The 25,786-nt window shown below is 51.5% G+C and overlaps 1 pseudogene; it reads left to right on the top strand.

The window, feature by feature from the left end:
- Positions 1-25,786, top strand: part of LOC144606622 (transcription factor E2F2-like) — a 58,329-nt pseudogene that overhangs the window by 23,989 nt on the left and 8,554 nt on the right.

Raw genomic sequence — 25,786 nt, 5'->3', positions numbered from 1 at the left:
AAGGGCCTGTTACCGTGCTGTATCTCTGAACTAAACTAAATGGAGGCAGGCAGCTCGGGCAAAGCAGGATCCCACAGAGAACACAGGTGGTGATTGAATAAAGGATAAATAAGGGCCAAGAAACTTGGGGGGAACTCCCTGGTGTTCCCAAGAAACGCAATAACACAAGATTCCTAGGTTTACTAGGTTAATTCCCGGAATGGCGGGACTGTCATATGTTGAAAGACTGGAGCGACTAGGCTTGTATACACTGGAATTTAGAAGGATGAGAGGGGATCTTATCGAAACGTATAAGATTATTAAGGGATTTATTCACAAAATGCTGGAGTAACTCAGCAGGTCAGGCAGCATCTCGGGAGAGAAGGAATGGGTGACGTTTCGGGTCGAGACCACGTTAGAGGCAGGAAACATGTTCCCAATGTTGGGGGAGTCCAGAACAAGGGGCCACAGTTTAAGAATAAGGGGTAGGCCATTTAGAACAGAGATGAGGAAAAACTTTTTCAGTCAGAGAGTTGTGAATCTGTGGAATTCTCTGCCTCAGAAGGCAGTGGAGGCCAATTCTCTGAATACATTCAAGAGAGAGCTAGATAGAGCTCTTAAGGATGGCGGAGTCAGGGGGTATGGGGAGAAGGCAGGAACGGGGTACTGATTGAGAATGATCAGCCATGATCACATTGAATGGCGGTGCTGGCTCGGAGGGACCGAATGGCCTCCTCCTGCACCTATTGTCTATTGACTGAGAGGCCGGCCTTGGGACGAGTGGGAAAATCTCTGCAGTGAGATTTCAAAACCAGAAACCTGTTGATTCTGGTGAGGATAGTGAAAGGCCTGGATAGAGTGGATATGGAGAGGATGTTTCCACTAGTCGGAGAGTCTAGGACCAGGGGTCAGAGCCTCGGAATTAAAGGATGTTCCTTTAGGAGGAACTTCTTTAGTCAGAGGGTGGTGAATCTGTGGAATTCATTGCCAGGGAAGGCTGTCGAGGTCGAGTCGATGGATATTTTTACAGCAGAGATATATATAGATTCTCGATTTGTACGGGTGTCGGGGGTTATGGGGGAAAGGCAGGGGAATGGGGTGAGGGAGGGAGAAATAGATCACCCATGATTGAACGGCAGAGCAGACTTGATGGGCAAATGGCCTAATTCTGCTCCTATCGCTTATGAGCTTATGAGGAAACTGCCTGTGGAAACTGTGAACTGATTTATACCAAAGGTGGACACAAAAGTGCAGGAGTAACTCAGCGGCTCAGGCAGCATCTCTGGAGAAAAAGGATGGGTGACGTTTTGGGTCGAAACCCCTCTCCGGCCTGAAGGGACCCTTCGTCTGAAGAAAGGCCCCGACTGGAAACGTCACCATCCATTTTCTCCAGAGATGCTGCCTGACCCAATGACTGTACTGCCCATTGGGTCACCTCCAGTGGGGACTCCTGTGTATTTTATCCCCCACCCCCCTTCTTAACCCTTGCTCAACGATAGGCCTAAAGTGTTGGAGTAACTCAGCGGGTCAGTCAGGCAGCATCGCATGTCTGAAGAAAAAGGGATGGGTGGCGTTTTGGGTCGGGACGGGACCCTTCTTCGGACCGTCGGAGAGAGGTTGCAGGTTGGCCTGGTTTGCTTTGTGTTTGGTGCTGGCAGCTGGTGTTATACAGAGGACGTCCCCCCTGGTCCTGCAGCGTGCATGATCAGGGGCGGCGGGAATGAAAGCCCCCCCTCCTCCACGGCGTGAGGGGCCAAGGGGGAAGGAAGGCAGCAGTCTGCATTTGCTGGAATAAGTGACAGCTGTTTCTAAACACTGGCGTGCAGTGCAGTTGGGGCCTGTCCTGCTGCACTGCAGCCCATGGTCACGGGGAGAGGTCTGTGGTTGCGATTGCTGGACCTTGGCCAGGCCAAGGAATAGACGCCTTGCCTCGCTCGCCATTATACCAACTTCCATCATTCCACATCTCTGTTTAAAACAGCTTCCCATTTTTGATTTTTCTCATTTCTTTCGGCCCTGGGTACTGTTTTATAGGGAGTCCTTTGTTCCCACCTGTAACAATCCTTTGGGTGTCTACTCAATGCAGCTCCCTTGGACAATAGACAATAGGTGCAGGAGGAGGCCATTCAGCCCTTCGAGCCAGCACCGCCATTCAATGCGATCATGGCTGATCACTCTCAATCAGTACCCCGTTCCTGCCTTCTCCCCATACCCCCTCACTCCGCTATCCTTAAGAGCTCTATCCAGCTCTCTCTTGGAAGCATCCAACGAACTGGCCTCCACTGCCTTCTGAGGCAGAGAATTCCACACCTTCACCACTCTCTGACTGAAAAAGTTCTTCCTCATCTCCGTTCTAAATGGCCTACCCCTTATTCTTAAACTGTGGCCCCTTGTTCTGGACTCCTCCAACATTGGGAACATGTTTCCTGCCTCTAATGTGTCCAATCCCCTAATTATCTTATATGTTTCAATAAGATCCCCCCTCATCCTTCTAAATTCCAGTGTATACAAGCCTAATTGCTCCAGCCTTTCAATGGGGTGGAGTTGCTGCCTCACGGCGCTGGTTCGATCCTGACTCCGGGTCAGAGTCATGTTCTCCCCGTGACCTGCGTGGGTTTTCTCCGGGAGCTCCGGTTTCCTCCCACACTCCAAAGACGTGCAGGTTTGTAGGTTAATTGGCTTTGGTGAAATTGTAAACTGTCCCGAGTGGGTGTAGGATAGTGTTAATGTGTGGGGATCGCTGGTCGGCGCGGACTCGGTGGCCTGAAGGGCCTGTTTCCACGCTATGTCTCCAAACTGAAACTAAACTAATCAAGCTGGAGTAACTCAGCGGGTCAGGTAGCATCTCTGGAGAGAAGGAATCAACCCGAAACATCACCCATTCCTTCTCTCCCGTGATGCTGCCTGACCCGCTGAGTTACTCCAGCTTTTTGTGATACCTGCGATTTGTACCAGAGTCTGTAGTTATATTTATTATTATTATTATTATCTTTTCATATTTCAGATACAGCACGGAAACAGGCCTTTTCGGCCCACCAAGTCCGCGCCGCCCAGCGATCCCCGCACATTAACAATATCCTACACACACTAGGGACACTTTTTACATTTGCCCAGCCAATTAACCTACATACCTGTACATCTTTGGAGTGCGGGAGGAAACCGAAGATCTCGGAGAAAACCCACACAGGTCACGGGGAGAACGTACAAACTCCTTACAGTGCAGCACCCGTAGTCAGGATCGAGCCTGAGTCTCCGGCGCTGCATTCGCTGTAAGGCAGCAACTCTACCGCTGATCAAGCGGTGGGGCTCCTCTGTAGAAGATGGAGGTTGTTCTGACTGCCCTTCTGTGTAATGGTTGGTGTGAGGGAAAGGGAGACTGCGACAGCGTTAGGGCCAACCTGGGGAGTACCAGCAGCAGACTGACTCCATCAAGACGTGGTACAGAACACCACAGGAGATCCTTCTTCCCTGTGGCTATCAAACTGTACAACTCCTCCCCCTCCTGTCGTGGGGTAGACTGACTCCCCCTTCTCTCTCTCTCTCTGTCTCCACCCTCTCCCCAATCTTTGCACATCCCCAATCCTTTCCACTCGTCACTTTAAATTCATGTTTTATGTACCTTGTGTTTTATGATCGTCGACAGATCAATTTACCGCCTGGGATAAATAAAGTTGTGTCGTATCGTTCTGCTCGGAGTGTGTGAGGTGATGGTTTACCTGCCACCTCTTGGTTCTGGCAAGCCATCTTTGTACTAGACTCAGTGTTGTTTGCCTTTCCCCGCGCCCTGCCCCCTACTCCCCCCCCCCCCCCCACCCCCCCGGCCTGGAGTGCCCAAGCAGCTTGTTTTCATTACAGGGTCTGAGAAGTTCCCGGTTAGTTCCTCCAGAACTAACATGCCTGTGAAATTTAAAAGTAGTTGAACAGTGAATGCTTTGGGGTGGGTGGGTGGGGGGGCTAAATCCTGCCGATTTTCGCTTTCCAACAGTGTGGATTGGGAATCCCAGCATTGGCCATTGGCCTGACTCCATTCATAAGTGATTGGGAATGCCAGCTCTGGCCATTGGCCTGACTCCATTCATAAGTGATTGGCAGCAGAATTTGGCCATTCGGCCCCTCCAGTCTACTCCGCCATTCGATCGTGGCTGATCTATCTCCCTCCTACCTAACCCCATTCTCCTGCCTTCTCCCCGTAACCCCTGACTCCCGAAAGGGATACTCGAGTTTGGGAGGATCTCCTGGTCTGTGTGGCTCAGCACAATGCACATGGCCTCCTGTTCCATTATCCTTCTCACTTAATTGCAGGACGATTTTTTTAACCATCCTTGTTGGAAACCACTCCTCGCTCAGTGTAGCTCGGGCACCGATGCAACCAAGTTATCCCATCGGCTTTCAAATGAGATTTGACTTAGTTTAGTTTAGTTTAGTTTAGAGATACAGCGCAGAAACAGGCCCTTCGGTCCACTGAGTCCGTGCCGACCAGCGATCCCCACACACTACCACCATCCTATACACTAGGGGCAATTTATAACTTCTCACTCAGAGAACCAATTAACCCACAAAAACCAGTGTGTCTTTGGAGTGTGGGAGGAAACCGGCGCACCCGTAAGAGAAACAAATAACCCCGCATGGTCACAGGGAGAACGAACACATTCCGTGCAGACAGAACATGTAGCCAGGATTGAACACGGGTCTCGGGTGCTGTGAGGCAGCAACTCCACCTCTGTGCCACCGTGCCGCCCTCTCCGCCGGTCATGCCAAGTCCGATGGCGTTAACTTGCGGAGCAGGAATGGACACACCAGGGATTCCTGCTCTTGAAGGGCCTAGTCCGTGCTGTGTCTCCCGCCCTCCCCACTCTCCCGACAGACCCCTCCTCCCTGATGAAGAGAGCGCAATGTGCAGAAACTGGCACTCGAGGGGTTGGGTGGACAGGCCGCGTTTTAACCCAACGGTCTCACAAACACAATGGAGCTTAATGTTTAATGTTTACGAACCAGGGGCGGCGCAGCGATGGACCCGGGTTCCATCCCGAGTTTGCACGCTCTCCTGCGCGGAGTTCCGCCCGAGAATGCAGGCAGCTGACCAGACGACCCTTGCCCAGAAACGGCGACAAAAGCAGCTTTCAAAGCTGCGGGGAGAGCAGGCTGTCTCAGATGAAATTGTTTGTTAATTTGACTGGTCGACAGCCGTGGGGCGGCACGGTGGCGCCGAGGTAGAGTTGCTGCCTCACGGCGCCGGAGACCCGGGTTCAATCCCGACTACGGGTGCTGTCCGTACGGAATTTGTACGTTCTCCCTGTGCGTTTTCTCCGAGATCTTCGGTTCGCTCCCACACTCCAAAGACGTACAGGTTTGTGGGTTAATTGACTTGATGTAAATTGTCCCTAGTGTGTGTGTAGGACAGTGTTAATGTGCGGGGATCGCTGGTCGGTGTGGGCTGAAGGGCCTGTTTCCGCGCTGTATCTAAACTAAACTGAAGGGCTTTGTAATGGTGGCTCAGAGGGATTGTGTCTGGGAACTGTGTTGATGTGAAGTATGTTCCTTGCTCAATTATAACTTGGCGTGGTTTACATTTTACATAATCCTGCTCTCTGTATGCGGCATGATGTATTTGAGTTGATCCAGTTCATTGCTACTTGATCTGTTCTCCTCTGTATATCGCTACTCTGCTCCCGAGCTCTGGAATGCATCCCATTACGGGATAAAATTGGTCTCAACAGCTGTCAGCTTTTTTTTCTTCTAAAAATGGAATTAAATAGTTTATTTTCTGGCCCAGCAGCTCTTGAGCTGGTGGTTTTTACTTCAGTTTCGTTCTTTACCTCATTCTTTTGTAAGATCGGTGGAGGGGCAGGTCCTGTAGAGAGGTTGGGGACCCTGCAGAAGGACTTGGACAGGTTGGGAGAGTGGGCAGAGAAGTGGCAGATGGAATACTGTAGTGTAGTGCAGGGTGGAGTCGTGCATTTTTTGGTAGTGGGAATAAAGGCGTAGACTATTTTCCAAATTTCGGAGAGAATCGGAAATCGGAGATGCAAAGGGACTTGGGGGTGCTGGTACAGGATTCCCCAAAAAGTTAATTTGCAAGTGAAACCCTCTTTTGAGAGGGTTAGAATACAAAACCAGGCTTTATAAGGAATTGGTCAGACTGCATTTGGGGTATTGGGAGCAGTTTGTGGAAGGATGTGCTGGCGTTGGAGAGGGCCCAGAGGAAGTTTATGAGAATGATCCCGGGAATGAGCAAGTTAACATGATGAGCATTTGAAGGCACTGGGCCTGTACTCGCTGGAGTTTAGACCGATGAAGGGGGACCTCATTGAAACGTGCCGAATAGTGAGCGGCCTGGAGAGAGTGGATGCGGAGAGGATGTTTCCACTAGTGGGAGAGTCTAGGACCAGAGGTCACAGCCTCAGAATAAAAGGACGTACCTTTAGAAAGGAGATGAGGAGGAATTTCTTTAGTTAGAGGGCTGTGAATCTGTGGAATTCATTGCCACAGACGGCTGTGGTGGCCACGTCAATGGATATTTTGTAATGGGGAGATGGATAGGTTCTTGACTAATGAATTTCGATCATTTCTAACAAACAGGAATGGGGTGGCTATGAAGAAACTTCGCACTCCCCTCTCACTGACCCTGAGATTCCCAGACTCTGCCCAACCACAGTGTAACTTAGAACAGAGGGAATCTGAATGGCTCTTCAACTCTGGAAGGCAGTGCAACAGATGCAAGTTCATCGGCAGAATTAGGCCATTCGGCCCATCAAGTCTACTCTGCCATTCAATCATGGCTAATCCATCTCCCCACCTAACCTCAATCACCTTTAATAGAACATCTTTTAACTGAAGTGCTCTTTCTCGATTAATACGGGTGTTAGGGGTGATGGGGAGAAGGCATAGGAGTGGGGTTAGGAGGGAAAGATAGAATGGCGGAGCAGACATGATGGGTTTTCTCCCAGACCATCGGTTTCCTCCCACACTCCCAAGACGTACAGGTTTGTGGGTTAATTGGCTTGGGATAAATGTTAAAATTGACCCCCATGTTGGGTAGTGTTCGTGTGCGGGGATCGCTGGTCGGCGCGGGCTCGGTGGGCCGAAGGGCCTGTTTCCGCGCTGTATCTTTAAACTAAACTGAACTAAAAGCACTGCCTGCACTGGAGAGCTGCGCAGAGTTGAGCCAACAAGTCTCTGGTGCAGAATACTGAAGAAGGGTCTCGACCCCAAACGTCACCCATTCCTTCTCTCCAGAGATGTTGCCTGTCCCGCTGAGTTATTCCAGTTACCTGGTCCCACAACCTTCTGTGTCAAGGGCAGAGATTATCAAGGTTCAGCTGCTTGCCTGACAATTTGGAAAATTAAGCATTTACCACTAGCACGGGACACCCCAAAACCTCAGACTTGGGTGTAATGTCAAATTTAGTGATTACTGGAGATCGACACAAAATATAGAACAATGAATGAAAGATATGCAACAACAAAAAAAGTAACGATGATAAAAGGAGCAGGCCATTGTTAGCTGTCTAGGGTGAAAACGAGAAGCTGGTGCGACTTGGGTGGGGGAGGGATGGAGAGAGAGGGGATGCTGGGGTTACTTGAAGTTAGAGGAGTCAATATTCATACCACTGGGCTGCAAGCTGCCCAAGCGAAATATGAGATGCCGTTCCTCCAATTTGCGTTTAGCCTCACTCTGACAATGGATGAGGCCTGGAACAGGAAGTGTAAGAAAATAACTGCAGATGCTGGTACAAATCGAAGGTATTTATTTATAAAATGCTGGAGTAACTCAGCAGGTCAGGCAGCATCTCAGGAGAGAAGGAATGGGTGACGTTTCGGGTCGAGACCCTTCTTCAGACTGATGTCAGAGGGGGGCGGGACAAAGGAAGGATATAGGTGGAGACAGGAAGATAGAGGGAGAACTGGGAAGGGGGAGGGGAAGAGAGGGACAGAGGAACTATCTAAAGTTGGAGAAGTCAATGTTCATACCGCTGGGCTGCAAGCTGCCCAGGCGAAATATGAGGTGCTGTTCCTCCAATTTCTGGTGGGCCTCACTATGGCACTGGAGGAGGCCCATGACAGAAAGGTCAGACTGGGAGGGGGAGTTGAAGTGCTCAGCCACCGGGAGATCAGGATGGTTAAGGCAAACTGAGCGAAGGTGTTGAGCGAAACGATCGCCGAGCCGGCGTTTGGTTTCGCCGATGTAAAGAAGTTGACATCTAGAGCAGCGGATGCAATAGATGAGCCTGGAACTGGAAGGTCAGTGTGGGAATGGGAAGGAGAATTAAAGTGTTTGGCAGCTGGGAGATCAGAACTAGTGTGAACGGGTAAAGGCCAAGACAGACACAAAATGCTGGAGTAACTCAGCGGGTCAGGCAGCATCTCTGGAGAAAAGGAATGGGTGACGTTTCATGTTGGGACCCTTCTTCAGACTGGCACTGACCCCCTCTCCTACCTGAGACTCGGGTAGTGTTCTGGAGTTGCCCTGGGATTGTCTGCTTTTAATAATTTTAAAACGGGAAAAAAAATGCTCTCGTTGAAAATCTGGTAACAATTTATGATGCTGAGTTGATTTCAAGCATTTTTTTTAAAATTCGAGAGGAAAGTTCTTGTTAATTGGCGTTGTGGGTGCCTTGAGTCCGGGCAGGCCAGATGCCTTGGCCTGGGCTCAGATTGAAGGCCCCGTCACGTGTGAGCTGCTGGTTCATGTGTGTCCCCCCCCCGCCCCAGAGTCTAGTTTATGTTTAGAGATGCAACGCCTAACCAGGCCCTTCAGCCCACCAAGCCCGCGCTGAACAGCAAACCCCCGCACACTAACACTATCCTGCACACACTAGGGGCAATTTACATTTATACCAAGCCAATTAACCTACAAACCTGCACGTCTTTGGAGTGTGGGAGGAAACCGGAGCACCCGGAGAAATACCTGCACGATCACGGGGGGAATGTACAAACTCCGTCCAGACAGCACCCGTAGTCGGGATTGAACCCGTGTCTCTGGCGCTGTGAGGCAGCAACTCTACCGCCGCGCCACCGTGCCGCCCATAACTGTTTGCATTGAAACTTCGACAAGCCCTGTAGCCAGGGCAGGGGTTAGGTGTTGGGGGCAGGGGGTGGGAGGGAAGGGAGAAAGGGGGTCGGGTGGAATGGAGTTGGGGGCCGGGTGGAATGGAGTTGGGTGCCAGGGGGCCGGGTGGAATGGAGTTGGGTGCCAGGGGGCCGGGTGGAATGGAGTTGGGTGCCAGGGGGCCGGGTGGAATGGAGTTGGGTGCCAGGGGGCCGGGTGGAATGGAGTTGGGGGCCGGGTGGAATGGAGTTGGGTGCCAGGGGGCCGGGTGGAATGGAGTTGGGGGCCGGGTGGAATGGAGTTGGGTGCCAGGGGGCCGGGTGGAATGGAGTTGGGTGCCAGGGGGCCGGGTGGAATGGAGTTGGGTGCCAGGGGGCCGGGTGGAATGGAGTTGGGTGCCAGGGGGCCGGGTGGAATGGAGTTGGGGGCCGGGTGGAATGGAGTTGGGTGCCAGGGGGCCGGGTGGAATGGAGTTGGGTGCCAGGGGGCCGGGTGGAATGGAGTTGGGTGCCAGGGGGCCGGGTGGAATGGAGTTGGGTGCCAGTGGGGAGAGGTTGGGGAAGAAGGGGTTGGTGGGGTTGGGATTTGGAGGAGAAGGGTTGGGGAGGAGTGTGTGGAGAACGAGGGGGGTGGTGGGGAGTGGGAGGAAAGACCGGATTGGGATGGGGGGGGGGGGGGTGTTGTGGGGCCAGGCTGACAGTGGAGGGAAGGGTTGGGGGCAGGAGAGAGACCAGGATGGAGAAGATCCTTGGGGACAGGAGGCTAGAGGGAGGTGTTGGTGGAAGGATACCAAGTGGTGGGGAGTTGAAGACAGAGGGGGGAGGAGTTGGGGTCAAGTCCAGAAAATATAATACAAAGCTTCCCTAGATAAATCCCGGGACCTCCTGCTGCCCTCTCATCCCTGCTATTGAGGCAGTGCAGCGTAGGTTCACGAGGTTAAACCCCGGGATGGTGGGACTGTCATATGAGGAAAGATTGGAAAGACTGGGCTTGTATTCGCTGGAATTTAGAAGGATGAGAGGGGATCTTATAGAAACGCATAAAATTATAAAAGGACTAGACAGGCTGGATGCAGGAAAAATGTTCCCAATGTTAGGTGTGTCCAGATCCAGGGGCCACAGTCTTAGAATAATGGGGAGGCCATTTAAATCTGAGGTGAGAAACACAATTTTCACCCAGAGGGTTGTGGGATACTCTGCCACAGAGGGCAGTGGAGGCCAATTCACTGGATGGATTTAAGAGAGAGTTAGATAGAGCTCTAGGGGCTAGCGGAATCAAGGGATATGTTGAGAAGGCGGGCACGGGTTACTGATTGTGGACGATCAGCCATGATCACGATGAATGGCGGTTGCTGGCTCGAAGGGCCGAATGGCCTCCTCCTGCACCTGTTTTCTCTGTTTCTCTGCTCGTGGAAAGCTTCCCATCTGCCGCTGGAGGAACCCGTTGATCAGCTTGTGCCTCCGGCCGCCACACCCTGCAAGTGTGAAGCAGGCAGCTGTCGGAGGTGATCGCCGCAAACAGGTGGAGCCCAGCCACGTTAGCAGCATTGGCACTGGTTCAAGAAGCCCAGGGGAGCAGCCAGAGCATTGAAGATAGACGCTAAACGCTGCCCTGTTTGAGCTCAAAGGTCTGGCTGAAATTCGTGTGGTACCTGTTGTCTGTCACTGGTTGTCATCTCGCAGTGAGCTGTGGGAAGGAACCACCACAGCTGGGCGCAAGGGAGGTGCAAGGAGAGAGAGTTTAGTTTACAGCGAAGATACTAGAGGAACAAGATGGACCACTCCGTTGAAATTGCCTATACTGAAGTGTATGTAGTATGCAAAGGAGTGTAACGTCCGCCATTTTAGTAGGCAAAACCCGCCATCCATTACGCCTCTCGCAGTGTAATCAGTGTTTGGGGGAACAGTATGTGTGATGATACCATTAAAATGCAGAATATATCATCAGAATATATCAACTCACAGATTTTTGTTATTTTTCTTTTAAAATGTTTCTGCAAGTTTCTGCCTACTAAAATGGCGTCATAGACAATAGGTGCTGGAGGAGGCCATTTGGCCCTTGGTGCTGGAGGAGGCCATTTGGCCCTTTGAGCCAGCACCGCCATTCAATGTGATCATGGCTGATCATTCTCAGTCAGTACCCCGATCCTGCCTTCTCCCCATACCCCCTGACTCCGCTATCCTTAAGAGCTCTATCCAGCTCTCTCTTGAATGCATTCAGAGAATTGGCCTCCACTGCCTTCTGAGGCAGAGAATTCCACAGATTCACAACTCTCTGACTGAAAAAGTTTTTCCTCATCTCAGTTCTAAATGGCCTACCCCTTATTCTTAAACTGTGGCACCTTGTTCTGGACTCCCCCAACATTGGGAACATGTTTCCTGCCTCTAACGTGTCCAACCCCTTAATAATCTTGTACGTTTCAATAAGATCTCCTCTCATCCTTCTAAATTCCAGTGTATACAAGACATACTACGGTTTTTAGGGTCGAGTGGTCTATCTTGTTCCTCTAGTATCTTTGGTTTAGAGATAGATGTGGGAGCATAGTTTAGAGAAACAACGTGGAAACAGGCCCACGCTGACCAGCGATCCCACACACTAACACTATCCTGCACACACTAGGGAAATTTACATTCATACCAAGCCAATTAACCTACAGACCTGCACGTCTTTGGAGTGTGGGAGAAAGGTGAAGATCTCGGTGAAAACCCATGGGGAGAACGTACAAACTCCGTGCAGGCAGCACCCGTAGTCGGGGTCGAACCCGGGTCCCTGGCGCTGTAAGGCAGCAACTCTACCGCTGCGCCACCGTTGAAGGCAGTGTTTGGCACCGGGGAAATGTGCTTGATCTTTGACCTGTGAAATGGTGTCAGTGGATGGGCTGCGTACAACTGAATGGGCAGAGGGAGACGGCGTGTAACTTCTCTCTGAGAGACGCCATCTCTAATCATCCAGCAATCCGTCACTACCACACTAAGTGTTGGTTTAGATCAGGGATCTCCAAACAATGGCCCGCGGGCCACATCCGGCCCTCAGCAGGCTCGTAGACAGCGGGGACTGGAGGCAGAAGGTTCGCCGGAGAGCAGATCGCCACCGACCCAGAGCTGGGACAAGGCGAGAGATCGCAGCGCCCCCTCGCTCAACCTGGGGAGAGAGAGGGAGGGAGGGAGAGAGTCGGGGGAGAGGGAGCAGCGGGTGAACGCAGGAGAGCGGGGAGGGTGTCAGCGGGTGCTACTCCCTCCCTCTCTTTCCCCTCGCCCTGTCCAACAGCGCCAGCGAGATCTAACGTTGCTGCGTTAGAGGGAGATGGGGCCGGGGAAGAGAGTGGAGGAGCGGCACAGATCTCACTGGCTCTGGGAGAGAGGAAAGAGAGAGAGGGAGAGAGAGAGAAAGAGGGAGGGAGCAGCCCCCGCAAGTGGCGGCGCTCCTTCACCGGACCCTCCAACACCCTCCTCTTCCCCGCGTTCCCGCTCTCACCCGCTGCTCCCTCTACCCTGACTCTCTCCCCCCCGCCCGCCTCTCTCCCCCCTGCCCCCCTCTCTCCCCCCCGCCCCCCTCTCTCCCCCCCGCCCCCCTCTCTCCCCCCGCCCCCCTCTCTCCCCGCCCCCCTCTCTCCCCCCTGCCCGCCTCTCTACCCCTCTCTCCTTTTTCTCTCTCCCACAGTGGTGGTCACTGTATTTTTTCTGTTTTATAAATAATTGTATACCCGCGGAGTATATATATTCTAATATTTTTGAATCTCTTTTTAAAAACTGAATATTTTTTATTTGTTGTCATATAAACCTAATGTAAACTAACCTAATCTAACCTCACCATGCAACAAAGGCTTTTCACTGTACCTCGGTACACGTGACAATAAACTAAACTACAACAAGCCATCTTGGTGCCCAAGTGCCCACTGTCTGATGGGGAACAAAGTGACTTAGAGTTGGGGGGGAAAGTGCAGAGTTTAAAAAAAAAAAAGTTTCATCTAAGCTGCATTGAGGTGGCCTGGGAGCCTTCAATAAAACAATTTCTGTTGTTCAAGCTAACGTCCTTAAAACATGCCTGGCTGTTGTAGTTCATCAGCCGCTCGGTGTCTCAGAAAGCCTATTGTATGGCTGTGACAACGCTATTCAACACAGACGGAGCTCATGGGAGGATGGAAAACAGAGGCCTATTGTGTGTCTGGACAGTTGGGCTTCAGAATCCCAACACATTGAGAATGTGCAAGTGGGGTGGGCCAAGCCTGGCTGGCTGGGTGTAGAGGACACTGCCCACTCAGGGCGGCACGGTGGCGCAGCGGCAGAGTTGCTGCCTTACAGTGAATGCAGCGCCGGAGACCCGGGTTCGATCCCAACTACGGGCGCCGTCTGTACAGAGTTTGTACGTTCTCCCCGTGACCTGCGTGGGTTTTCTCCGAGACCTTCGGTTTCCCCCCGCACTCCAAAGACGTGCAGGTTTGCAGGTTATTTGGCTTGGTAAATAGAGAAATTGTCCCTTGTGTGTGTAGGATGGTGTTAATGTGCGGGGATCGCTGGTCGGCGTGGACCCGATGGGCCGAAGGGCCTGTTTCCGCGCTGCACCTCTGAAACTAAACTAAAACACTGCTGTCCTGGCATACCATCGCCTCCCCATGGCCGCTGGGGAAACTGCGACTGGACAATGGGATGCGACACGGGCTTTCTGAAGTTTACTTTAGTTGAGAGATACATCAGGGAAACAGGCCCTTCACCCCCCCAGTGTCTGACGACCAGCGATCCCCGCGTATTAACACCATCCTGCTCACACCAGGGACAATTTTTACATTCACACCAAGCCAGTTTACCTATGTACCTGTACGTCTTTGGAGTGTGGGAGGAAACCAAAGATCTCGGAGAAAACCCATGCAGGTCACATGGAGAACATACAAACTCCGTACAGACGGCGCCCGTAGTCAGGATCGAACCCGGGCCTCCGTAGCAGCAGGCGCTGTAAGGCAGCAACTCTACCGCTGCGCCACCGTGCCGCCCCCTGAAGTAGGGTCCTGACCCGAAACACTGCCTTTCCATCCCCTCCATAGACGCTGCCTGACCCTCTGAGTTCCTCCAGCACTTTGTGTTTTGCGCAAGATTCCACCGTCTGCAGTTCCTTGTGTTGCCGCCTTTCTGTAATCTATTTTCTTCTTGCCATGTCTACTAGTCTGTGCGTCAAACCTTCCTGAAGGCTTTGATGGTGGAATTCCCTCCTTAACCCTAGAAACAAAGAACGGCAGATGTTGGTTTCTACCAAAGATAGACGCAAAGCGCTGGAGTAACTCAATGGGTCAGGCAGCAGTCTGAAGAAAGGGTCCCAACCCGAAATGTCACCCATCCTTTTTCTCCAGAGATGCTGCCTGACCCACTGAGTTGCTCCAGCACTTTATGCCTGTCCTTTCTTAATCCTGACTCCTTTGTTATTGTAGACAATAGGTGCAGGAGGAGGCCATTCAGCCCTTCGAGCCAGCACCGCCATTCAATGTGATCATGGCTGATCATTCTCAATCAGTACCCCGTTCCTGCCTTCTCCCCATACCCGCTGACTCCGCTATCCTTAAGAGCTCTGTCTAGCTCTCTCTTGAATGCATTCAGAGAATTGGCCTCCGCTGCCTTCTGAGGCAGTGAATTCCACAGATTCACAACTCTGACTGAAAATGTTTTTCCTCGTCTCAGTTCTAAATGGCCTACCCCTTATTCTTAAACTGTGGCCCCTGGTTCTGGACTCCCCCAACATTGGGAACATGTTTCCTGCCTCTAACGTGTCCAACCCCTTAATAATCTTATACGTTTCGATAAGATCTCCTCTCATCCTTCTAAATTCCAGTGTATACAAGCCTAGTCGCTCCAGTCTTTCAACATATGACAGTCCCGCCATTCCGGGAATTAACCTAGTAAGCCTACACTGCATGCCCTCAATAGCAAGAATATCCTTCCTCAAATTTGGAGACCAAAACTGCACACAGTACTCCAGGTGCGGTCTCACTAGGGCCCTGTACAACTGCAGAAGGACCTCTTTACCCCTCCTCCAGCACTTTGTGTTCTACTTAAGATTCTGGCTTGTGCATTTCATTGTGACTCCAGGAGTCTACCTGTGTAAAGTCAGAGTAACACCACGCAGAAACATAGTATGTAGGGAAAAAACTGCAGAAGCTGGTTTAAATCGAAGGTAGACACAAAATGCTGGAGTAACTCAGCGGGTCAGGCAGCATCTCGGGAGAGAAGGAATGGGTGACGTTTTGGGTCAAGACCCTTCTTCAGACATCTTGCATAGGCTGCTAAGACCACCATCGGTGTTTACTGCTCTCTCTGTTTTCAAATCATTTAATTATCTTGTTCCTCTCAAAGTTTCAGTCTGAAGAAAGGTCTCGACCCGAAACGTCACCCATTCCTTCTCCCCTGAGATGCTGCCTGACCCGCTGAGTTACTCCAGCATTTGCAGTTCTTTCCTACACGGATTTCTAACCTGAACTGGGCTGGCTGGTGGAACTTTTTGACCTCGAGGCCCTTTACGCAGGTCAGGGTCCGGTGTTGCCATGGGAGGCCTCCTGGGAGTTTTCACTGTTCACGGTTCCGTCTAAATAGCAAGAAAGTGCCGCAGTTGCCAAGGTTTAGGATCAAAGATCTCCCGCCACAATCTCCTCCTGCCGAGGATGGTTCCTGTTTTCTTGGTCTCCATCTGCAATGGCGCCAAAGGAATGTTGTGCGCCCTCTTGGGTGGAAGTGGGGCCTAGATTACAGGCCTCTAGTGGTTAACTGGATGGTTTAGTTTAGTTTAGAGATACAGGGCGGAAACAGGCCCATTGCCCCACAGAATCGGCGCCGACCAGCGATCCCTGCACATAAACACTATCTCACACACACGCACGCACGCACACACACACACACTTATAATTATACCAAGCCAATCAACCCTCAAACCTGCACGTCTTTGGAGTGTGGGAGGAAGCCGAAGATCTTGGAGAAACCCCCTGTGGTCAGGGGAGAACGTGCAAACTCCGAAGAGGCAGCACCCGTAGTCAGGATTGAACCCGGGTCTCTGGCGCTACAAGCGCCGTGAGGCAGCAACTCTATCGCTGCGCCGCCAATAGCTTGTGGGAGGGAGACTTTCTGGGAGCCAGTGCCGTTCATTAAAGTGTTCAGAACGTACTCCGGCAATCACATCTGTGATATCGAGGAGGCCTGGGCTCGGAATCTGCATGTGGCTTGAGGTTTTACCTCAAAGGGCTTTCGTCATGGCAACTCCTCCCCACCTCCCTGGTGATAAATGACTGCAATAAATGGTTTCCCCTTTGTGACTCTTGTGGTTTTTGAAGGCTTCTGAAGGTGCAGCCGGGTCTCCCGAAGCTGTGGTTCGTGAGACTCTGCAGGCTGGGGGCCTCCTTGCGCTGTTAACTCCAGCAGCCTGTCCCCGCTGAGCGCCAAACCCTGGGAGTGAATTAACCTTGTACCTGGGACAAGCGCTGTGAAAATGCATCCTCTATAAACATCCTTCCTCTGTGTGCCGGGACAATGTTTGCTGCTGCCTCTGCTCGCCATGCAGTCCGAATTCCAACAAGCCAGCCACCCGATCTCCACACCCATGCTCGTACCATACGGCAGAACTTTATTTATCCCAGGAGGGAAATTGGTCTGCCAACAGTCATAAAACGCAAGCTACATGAAACGTGAAATGAAAGTGTCGCGTGGAAAGGGTTGGGGATGAACAAAGATTGGGGTGGGAGGGGGAGGGGGGTTGGGGGTGGGAGGGGGAGGGGGGGTTGGGGGTGGGGGTGAGGGGAGTCAGTATCCCCCACGACAGAAGGGGGAGGAGTTGTACAGTTTGATAGCCGCAGGGAAGAAGGATCTCCTGTGGTGTTCTGTACTGAATCTTGGTGGGACCAGTCTGTTGCCCAAGTTGCTCCTGAGGTTGACCAGTGTGTCATGGAGGGGGTGAGCTGTATTGTCCAAGATGCTCCGCAGTTTGAGGAGCATCCCCCCCCTCCAAGACCACCTCCCGTGAACCCAACACCGCTTCCAGGACGGAGGCAGCCATTCCCCCCCCCCCCCCACAAGACTGAGTCCTTCTCACAGCTCCCTGCGGTACCTCGTCCAAACGCTGCGAGCTGTACCACGTGTTGGCACCGCGCACCAGCGCTTAAACTTACTGGTTGGTTTGGTCTCCCTCGGGCAGCGATATTGCCCCTGGCTATGGATTCTAGAAACAAAACAGAAAAATAGGCGCAGAAGTAGGCCACTCAGCCCTTCGAGCCAGCACCGCCAATCAATATGATCATCTAAAATTAGTACCCAGTTCCTGCCTTCTCCCCATATCCCTTGATTCCTTTAGCCCTAAGAGCTAAATCTAACTCTCTCTTGAAAACATCCAGTGAATTGGCCTCCATTGCCTTCTGTGGCAGAGAATTCCACAGATTCACTACTCTCTGGGCGAATAAATTTTTCCTCGTCTCAGTCCTAAATGGCCTACCCCATATTCTTAAACTGTGTGAACCCTGGTCCTGGAATCCCCAACATCATGGATTTTTTTCCCTGCATCTAGCCTGTCCAATCCTTTAAGAATGTTATATGTTTCTATAAGATCCCCTCCCATCCTAAATTCCAGTGAATAAAAGCCCAGTTGACCCATTCTTTCATCATATGTCAATCCTGCCATCCCCGGGAATTAACCTGGTGAACCTACGCTGCACTCCCTCAATAGCAATAATGTCCTTCCTCGAATTAGGAGACCAAAATTGCACACAATACTCCAAGTGCAGTCTCACCAGGGCCTTTTACAACTGCAGTGGAACCTCCTTGCTCCTAAACTCGAATCCTCTCTCAATGAAGGCCAACATGCCATTAGCTTTCTTCACTGCCTGCTGTACCTGCATGCTTACTTTCAGTGACTGATGTACAAGCACACCCAGGTCTCGTTGCACCACCCCATTTCCTAATCTGATACGACTCAGATAATAATCTGCCTTCCTGTTCTTGCCACCAAAGTGGATAACCTCACATTTATCCACATTATACTGCATCTGCCATGCATCCGCCCACTCACCCAACCTGTCCAAGTCACCCTGCAGCCTCATAGCATCCTTCTCGCAGCTCACACTGCCACCCAGCTTTGTGTCATCTGCAAACTTAGAGACGTTATATTTAATTCCCTCGTCTAAATGGTTAATATATGTTGTAAATAACTGGGGTCCCAGCACCGAACCTTGCGACACCTACTAGTCACTGCCTGCCATTCTGAAAAGGACCCGTTAATCCCTGCTCTTTGCTTCCTGCCTGCCAACCAGTTCTCTATCCATGTCAATACCCTACCCCCAATACCATGTGCTCTAATTTTGCACACTAATTCTGCAGGGATTTCGCCATTCGCACGGCGCTACCCCAGCAAGAAAATTTGTGCATGTGTGTATATATGCATACATCAGTCTAAAGAAAGGTCTCGACCCAAAACGTCCCCCATCCCATCTCTAGATGCTGCCTGTCCCTCTGAGTTACTCCAACATTTTGTGTCTACCTTGTATATAATGTAAATTGTGCGTGTGTGTGTATATATATATATCTATATACTATTAAAACTCAGATCTTGTGTATTTTTTTGGGGTTTGACCTGGTATGCACGTAACAACGGTTTCTCTGATTTCGTCAAAACGGTGAACCGTAGCGCCACGATTTTTGCACCACCTTAATCACCACGCGGTTATCTGCTGGAAAATTATTTTTTATTTAATTCGGTCGCATGTTTTTTAAGTTACAGAGGTTTTAAAGCGCTCACCCCCCCCCCCCCCCTAATTTATAGAGGGCGCTGTGGTGCGGATTTATTGAAGGTCTTCAGCTTGTGATGTCACAATGCCCCTGTGAGATGGGTGCAACATTGTTGCGAAAAGCGTGTGACGTCACAATGGACAAGCAGCTGCTATTGGGTGTCTACTCTTTACAAATTTACATTTTTTTATGAGAAGCACTTGGTCAAGTCAAGTCAATTTTATTTGTACAGCACATTTAAAAACAACCCACGTTGACCAAAGTGCTGCACATCTGATTAGGTACTAAGGAAAAAAATGAAACATACAGTGGCACGCAAACAGTTCACAGCACCTCCTCAATGAGCCTCAAACGCGAGGGAGTAGAAATAGGTTTGAGCCTGGACTTAAAGGAGTGGATGGAGGGGGCAGTTCTGATGGGGAGAGGGATGCTGTTCCACAGTCTAGGAGCTGCAACCGCAAAAGCTCGGTCACCCCTGAGCTTAAGACCGGAAGCTTAGTGACCGGAAATTTTGTGAAAAGGACACTGAGAGTGTGTCTGGGGGAGAGAGATCGTTGCGGAGGGGGCTTGGTGGTGGGGGGAAAGAGGGGTACTGGGAAAAGGGGAGGTCCCCCTTCCCCCCTCAAACCCTTCCTCCCCCCTCCTTCCCACCTCCACCCCCACTCCCTCCTAAAACTCCTCCTCCCTCCCCAACTCCCTCCACCCTCCCTCACCCCTCCCCCCTAACTCCCCCCCGTCCCCTCCATCCCTCCCTCCCCCTCTCCCTTCCCCCTCCCCCCTCCCTCCCCCTACCCCTCTCCCTCCCCTCCCCCCTCCCTCACCCTCCACACCTCCCTCCTCCCTCCCTCCCCTTACCCCCCCCCAATCCCCTACCGGTTACAATGGAAACCCTACGAAGACGGGCCCAACGGGGAAAGAGGGGTACTGGGAAAAGGGGAGGTCCCCCCTCCCCTCCCCCCTCACTCCCCCACCACCCCTACCACCCTCCCTCCCCACCCCTCCCCCCCCTCCCTCCCTTCCCTGCCTCCCCTCCTCCCGGTTACAATGGAAACCCTACGAGGACGGGCCAACGGGGAAAGAGGGCTACTGGGAAAAGGGGAGGTCCCCCTCCCTCCCCACTTGCCCCCTCCCCCTCCCTCCCCCTCCCCCCTACCCCTCTCCCTCCCCTCCCCCCTTCCCACCTCCCCTCCCCTCCCCCTCCACACCTCCCTCCTCCCTCCCTCCCCTTACCCCCCCCCCACTCCCCTCCCGGTTACAATGGAAACCCTACGAAGACGGGCCCAACGGGGAAAGAGGGGTACTTGGAAAAGGGGAGCTCCCCCTCCCTCCCCCTCCCCCCTTCCCTCCCCCCTCCCCTCCCCCCCTCCCTCCCCCTCCCCTCCTACCTCCCTTCCCTGCCTCCCCTCCTCCCGGTTACAATGGAAACCCTACGAGGATGGGCCCAACGGGGAAAGAGGGCTACTGGGAAAAGGGGAGGTCCCCCTCCCTCCCCACTTCCCCCTCCCCTCCCCCCCCCCCTCCCTCCCCCCCCTACCCCGCCTCCCCCTCTCCCTCCCCCCCTCCCCTCCCCTCCTCCCTCCACAACTCCCTCCTCCCTCCCTCCCCTTCCCTCCCTCCCCTCCTCCCGGTTACAATGGAAACCCTACGGGGATGGGCCCAACGGGGAAAGAGGGGTACTGGGAAAAAGGGGAGGTCCCCCTCCCTCCCTACCCCCTCCCTCCCCTCTCCCTCCCCCGTCCCCCCTTCCCCCCTCCCCTCCCCCACTCCCTCCCCCTCCCCTCCTCCCTCCACACCTCCCTCCTCCCCTTCCCTCCCTCCCCTCCTCCCGGTTACAATGGAAACCCTACGAGGACAGGCACAGCGGGGAAAGAGCGGTACTGGGAAAAGGGGAGGTCCCCCTCCCTCCCCCTCCCTCCCTACCCCCCTCCCTCCCCTCTCCCTCCCCCGTCCCCCCTCCCCCCCTCCCTCCCCCTCCCCTCCTCCCTGCACACCTCCCTCCTCCCCTTCCCTCCCTCCCCTCCTCCCGGTTACAATGGAAACCCTACGAGGACAGGCACAACGGGGAAAGAGGGGTACTGGGAAAAGGGGAGGTCCCCCTCCATCCCCCATCCCCTCACCCCTCCCTCCCCCTCCCCCCCTACCCCTCCCCCCCCCCTTCCCCCCTCCCCTCCTCCCTCCACACCTCCCTCCTCCCTCCCTCCCCCTTTCCTCCCTCCCCTCCTCCCGGTTACAATGGAAACCCCTACGAGGACGGGCCCAACGGGCACACTTGTGCTAGTATATATATATATATATATATATATGTGAGTGTGTGTTTATATATGTATGTGTGTGTGTATATATATGTATGTGTGTGTATATATGTGTGTGTGGATGTGTATATATGTATGTATATGTATAAGAAAATAACTGCAGATGCTGGTACAAATCGATTTATTCACAAAATGCTGGAGTAACTCAGCAGGTCAGACAGCATCTCGGGAGAGAAGGAATGGGTGTCGTTTCGGGTCGAGACCCTTCTTCAGACTGAAGAAGTCGACCCGAAATGTCACCCATTCCTTCTCTCCCGAGATGCTGTCTGACCTGCTGAGTTACTCCAGCATTTTATGTATATATATATATATGTGTGTGTATATATATGTGTGTGTGTGTGTATGTATATATATGTGTTTGTGTATGTGTATATATATGTGTGTGTGAATGTGTATATATATGTGTGTATGTGTATATATATGTGTGTGTATGTGTATATATATATATATATGTGTGTATGAATATATATATGTGTGTGTGTGTATATATGTGAATGTATATATATGTATATGTAATATATATGTATATGTGTGTGTGTACATGCACAGACATATCCCATATACACACACACATATATATGTGTATATTTATATATATAATGTGCATGTTTGTAGAGACAGCACCTGTAGTCTGGGACGATCCCGGGTCTTTGGCACTGTAAGGCAGCAACTCTACTGTTGAGTTTCTCTACTGCCCACTCTCTGCCCGTCCACTGTTCAACTCTTCAGCTTGATGGTTGTGAAACTGATAGGCGTGGCAGGACATGCCAGCTGGCCCTTCTGTCTGCTGCTATCGCTGAGCGTTGAGCATGGGGGCGGGCGCGTGGGTGAATCATCCCACTATCATTCCTCCCGTATCTGAGTGATGCCAGACATTCACTGCTCGGGCAGAACGGGCGGGCATGTGGTGGGATGGCTTCTGTGCTACAATTAGATGGAGTGAGAGCCTCCCTTTGCAATTAATGCCAAGTCGGTGGATATTTTCAAGGCGGAGATCGCAGAGATTTGATTAGCAAGAGTGTCGCGGGTTATGGGGAGAAGGCAGGAGAATGGGGTTGAGAGGGAAAGACAGATCAGCCATGATTGAGCGGCGGAGTAGACGTGTGTCGGAAAATGACTGCAGGTGCTGGTACAAATCGAAGGTATTTATTCACAAAATGCTGGAGTAACTCAGCGGGTCAGGCAGCATCTCTGGAGAGAAGGGATGGGTGAGGTTTCGGGTCGAGACCCTTTCAGCGGAGTAGACTTGATAGGCTGAAGGGCCTAATTCTGTTCTAGAACCTATGAACTGATCTGGAATATAAGAAAATAACTGCAGATGCTGGTACAAATCGATTTATTCACAAAATGCTGGAGTAACTCAGCAGGGCAGGCAGCATCTCGGGAGAGAAGGAATGGCCATTCCTTCTCTCCCGAGATGCTGCCTGCCCTGCTGAGTTACTCCAGCATTTTGTGATCTGATCTGGAACCTTTTAAGACTTGAATTACATTTTTTTTCTCCCCCCCCCCCCCCCCCCCCCCCCTCATTAATTTTGAAAAATCAAACCAGAAATTATTTTCGTTTTCTTTCCTCAGGCAAAACGGAAGCTGGACCTGGAAGGCGGTGGGCACCAGTATTTACCGGAATTCCGAACTCCAAAAGGAAAAGGGAAAATGCCTACCAGGATTCCGAGTCCAAAAAGTGAGACCATCCTTATTGTGCGGAAAGTAAACGGGAAGGGGAAAAAAATTGTGCCCCTCGTTAAAATGTGGGTCTCTCCCGGGACCAGTCAAGATTGGCCAATGTATTTTTCTAATGGTGGTAGAATTGTTACAACAATCAAAGGATCGTTCCAGACTACAGGTGCTGTCTCTACAGACATGGACATATATATAAATATACACATATATATGTGTGTGTGTGTGTATATATGGGATATGTCTGTGCATGTACACACACACATATATATATATATATATACGCATACACACATATATATATATACACATACACACACACACACACACACACATATATATATATATATATACGCATACACACACATATATATATATATACACATACACACACACACACACACACACACACATATATATATATACATACATATATATATACACACACACACACACACACGTACACACATAATATTAATAGAGATGGACTGCAAATGATGGTTTACGCCAAAGACAGACGCAAAATGCTGGAGTATCTCTGCAGGGGAAGGAGGCCAACCCTGGAGAGAAGGGTTGGGTGACGTTTCGGGTCGGGGCCCTTCTTCAGACTGAAGGTGTGCTGTGCCGAAGAGCTTGAGGCTGAGAAAAGACCAGGACAGATCGTGGCTGGCAACAGGGGACCTTAGGTGGGGCGGTGCCCTGGTTGGCCAAATGTTGGCTCGGGAAGGTGTGATCTCAGGAGGGATACGAGAGACTATAGACAATAGGTGCGGGCGGAGGCCATTCGGCCCCTCGAGCCAGCACCGCCATGCACTGTGATTCAGTCTGAAGAAACATCACCCATTCCTTCTCTCCTGAGATGCTGCCTGACCTGCTGAGTTACTCCAGTTTTTTGTGAATAAATACCTTCACTGTGATCATGGCTGATCATCCACAATCAGTACCCCGTTCCTGCCTTCTGTGGTGAGAACCATTGTGGCGAACTGGTTAACTGGGGGGGGGGGGGGGGGGATGGAGGAAGAGGGGAGTGTTAGTAGAATTGAGAGGAGCAGAATTTAAAGAAGGTATACAGGGCAATTTAGTTTTAACACAGATTAGGTGCCTGTAATGTGCTGGCAGGAGAGGTGATGGAAGCAGGTACAATAGCAATGTTTAAGAGGGATTTAGGCAGGTACGTAAACAGGCAGGGAATGGAGGGACATAGACAATGTGCAGCAAAATGGGGTTAGTTTGAATTGGCATCATGGTCAGCACAGACATTCTGGGCCGAAGGGCCTATCCCTGAGCTACAGTATGTTCTGAGCACCCAAGAAATAAGATTGAGAGATAGCTGCCTCGAAAGGGGGGGGGGGGGGGCGAGGGAGGGAGAGAATGAAGGAGCGGCTGGGACTCGCCTTAGGCTCGGGCCGCTGCGGACCGTCCGGCGCGGCCTGCAACCACAACAACCTGGCCGCGGGAGAGGACGGCAGGAGAAGGGAAAAGACATTGTGGCCTTCCATCACAGTGAGGAGAGGACTGGAGGAGACTCACTGTGGTGGATGTTTTCTTGATGGATGTTTCTTTTGTGTGTTTTGGGGGTTGTGTAATTTTAATGCCTATTTTGATGCTTTTGTTGTTGGACTGTGGGTGACTGAATTTCGTCCAGTTTGGATGACAATAAAGCTATCTTGAATCTTGAGAGATGGGAGAAGGGGAAAGAGATGGGAGAGGGGGGGGGGGGGAGAGAGAGAGAGAGTCAGGAGGCATGCTTTTATTGAAGCACAATACTTTGATTCCCATTAACGGTATCTCATTCCGTCCGGCCTTTCCTGTAATGGAGTGGATTTAAATTTGAGTGTCTGATGTGGACAAGTGTGAACTCCACGATACAGTTCCAGTAACTTCGTCGTTGCTGTGAGGGGCAATCTAATGGGTGTCCAACAGAGGTGGTTTGACGAAGGATACTGGTGATTGGTGTCAGAAGGAGGAGCTTCATTAGTCACGGGGGTGGGGTGGTGAATCAGTGGAATTCATTGCCGCAGATGGCTGTGGAGGACAGGCCAATGGATATTTTTATGGCGGAGTTAGATAGATTATCGATTGGTACGGGTGGCAGGGGCTATGGGGAGAAGGCAGGAGAATGGGGTTGAGAGGGAAAGATTGATCAGCCATGGTTGAATGGCGGCACAGTAGCGCAGCGGTAGAGTTGCTGCTTTACAGCGAATGCAGCGCTGGAGACTCAGGTTCGATCCTGACTACGGGTGCTGCACTGTAAGGAGTTTGTACGTTCTCCCCGTGACCTGCGTGGGTTTTCTCCGAGATCTTCGGTTTCCTCCCACACTCCAAAGACGTACAGGTATGTAGGTTAATTGGCTGGGTAAATGTAAAAATTGTCCCTAGTGGGTGTAGGATAGTGTTAATATACGGGGATCGCTGGGCAGCACGGACTTGGTGGGCCGAAAAGGCCTGTTTCCGGCTGTATATATATGATATGATATGATGATATGAAACATCGAAAATAGGTGCAGGAGGAGGATATTTGGCCCTTCGAGCCAGCACCGCCACTCATTGTGATCATGGCTGAACATCCACAATCAGTAACCCGTGCCTGCCTTCCCCCCATATCCCTTGGTTCCACTAGCCCCGAGAGCTCGATCTAATTCTCTTTTAAATTCGTCCAGTGAATTGGCCTCCACTGCCCTCTGTGGCAGAGAATCCCACAAATTCACAACTCTCTGGGTGAGATGGGCTGGAATGGCCTAACTGTCATATGTTGAAAGACTGGAGCGACTAGGCTTGTACACACTGGAAATAAGAACGGTGAGAGGAGATTTTATCGAAACGTATAAGATTATTAAGGGGTTGGACACGTTAGAGGCAGGAAACATGTTCCCAATGTTGGGGGAGTACAGAACAAGGGGCCACAGTTTAAAAATAAGGGGTAGGCCATTTAGAACTGAGATGAGGAAAGACTTTTCCAGTCAGAGAGTTGTGAATCTGTGGAATTCTCTGCCTCGGAAGGCAGTGGAGGCCAATTCTCTGAA

The sequence above is a fragment of the Rhinoraja longicauda genome, chromosome 27, assembly GCF_053455715.1.
Source record: "Rhinoraja longicauda isolate Sanriku21f chromosome 27, sRhiLon1.1, whole genome shotgun sequence".
In the NCBI taxonomy this organism is placed as follows: domain Eukaryota; kingdom Metazoa; phylum Chordata; class Chondrichthyes; order Rajiformes; family Arhynchobatidae; genus Rhinoraja; species Rhinoraja longicauda.
Note: the sequence above shows the minus strand (reverse complement) of the source record. Positions and strands in the feature narration are given on the sequence as shown.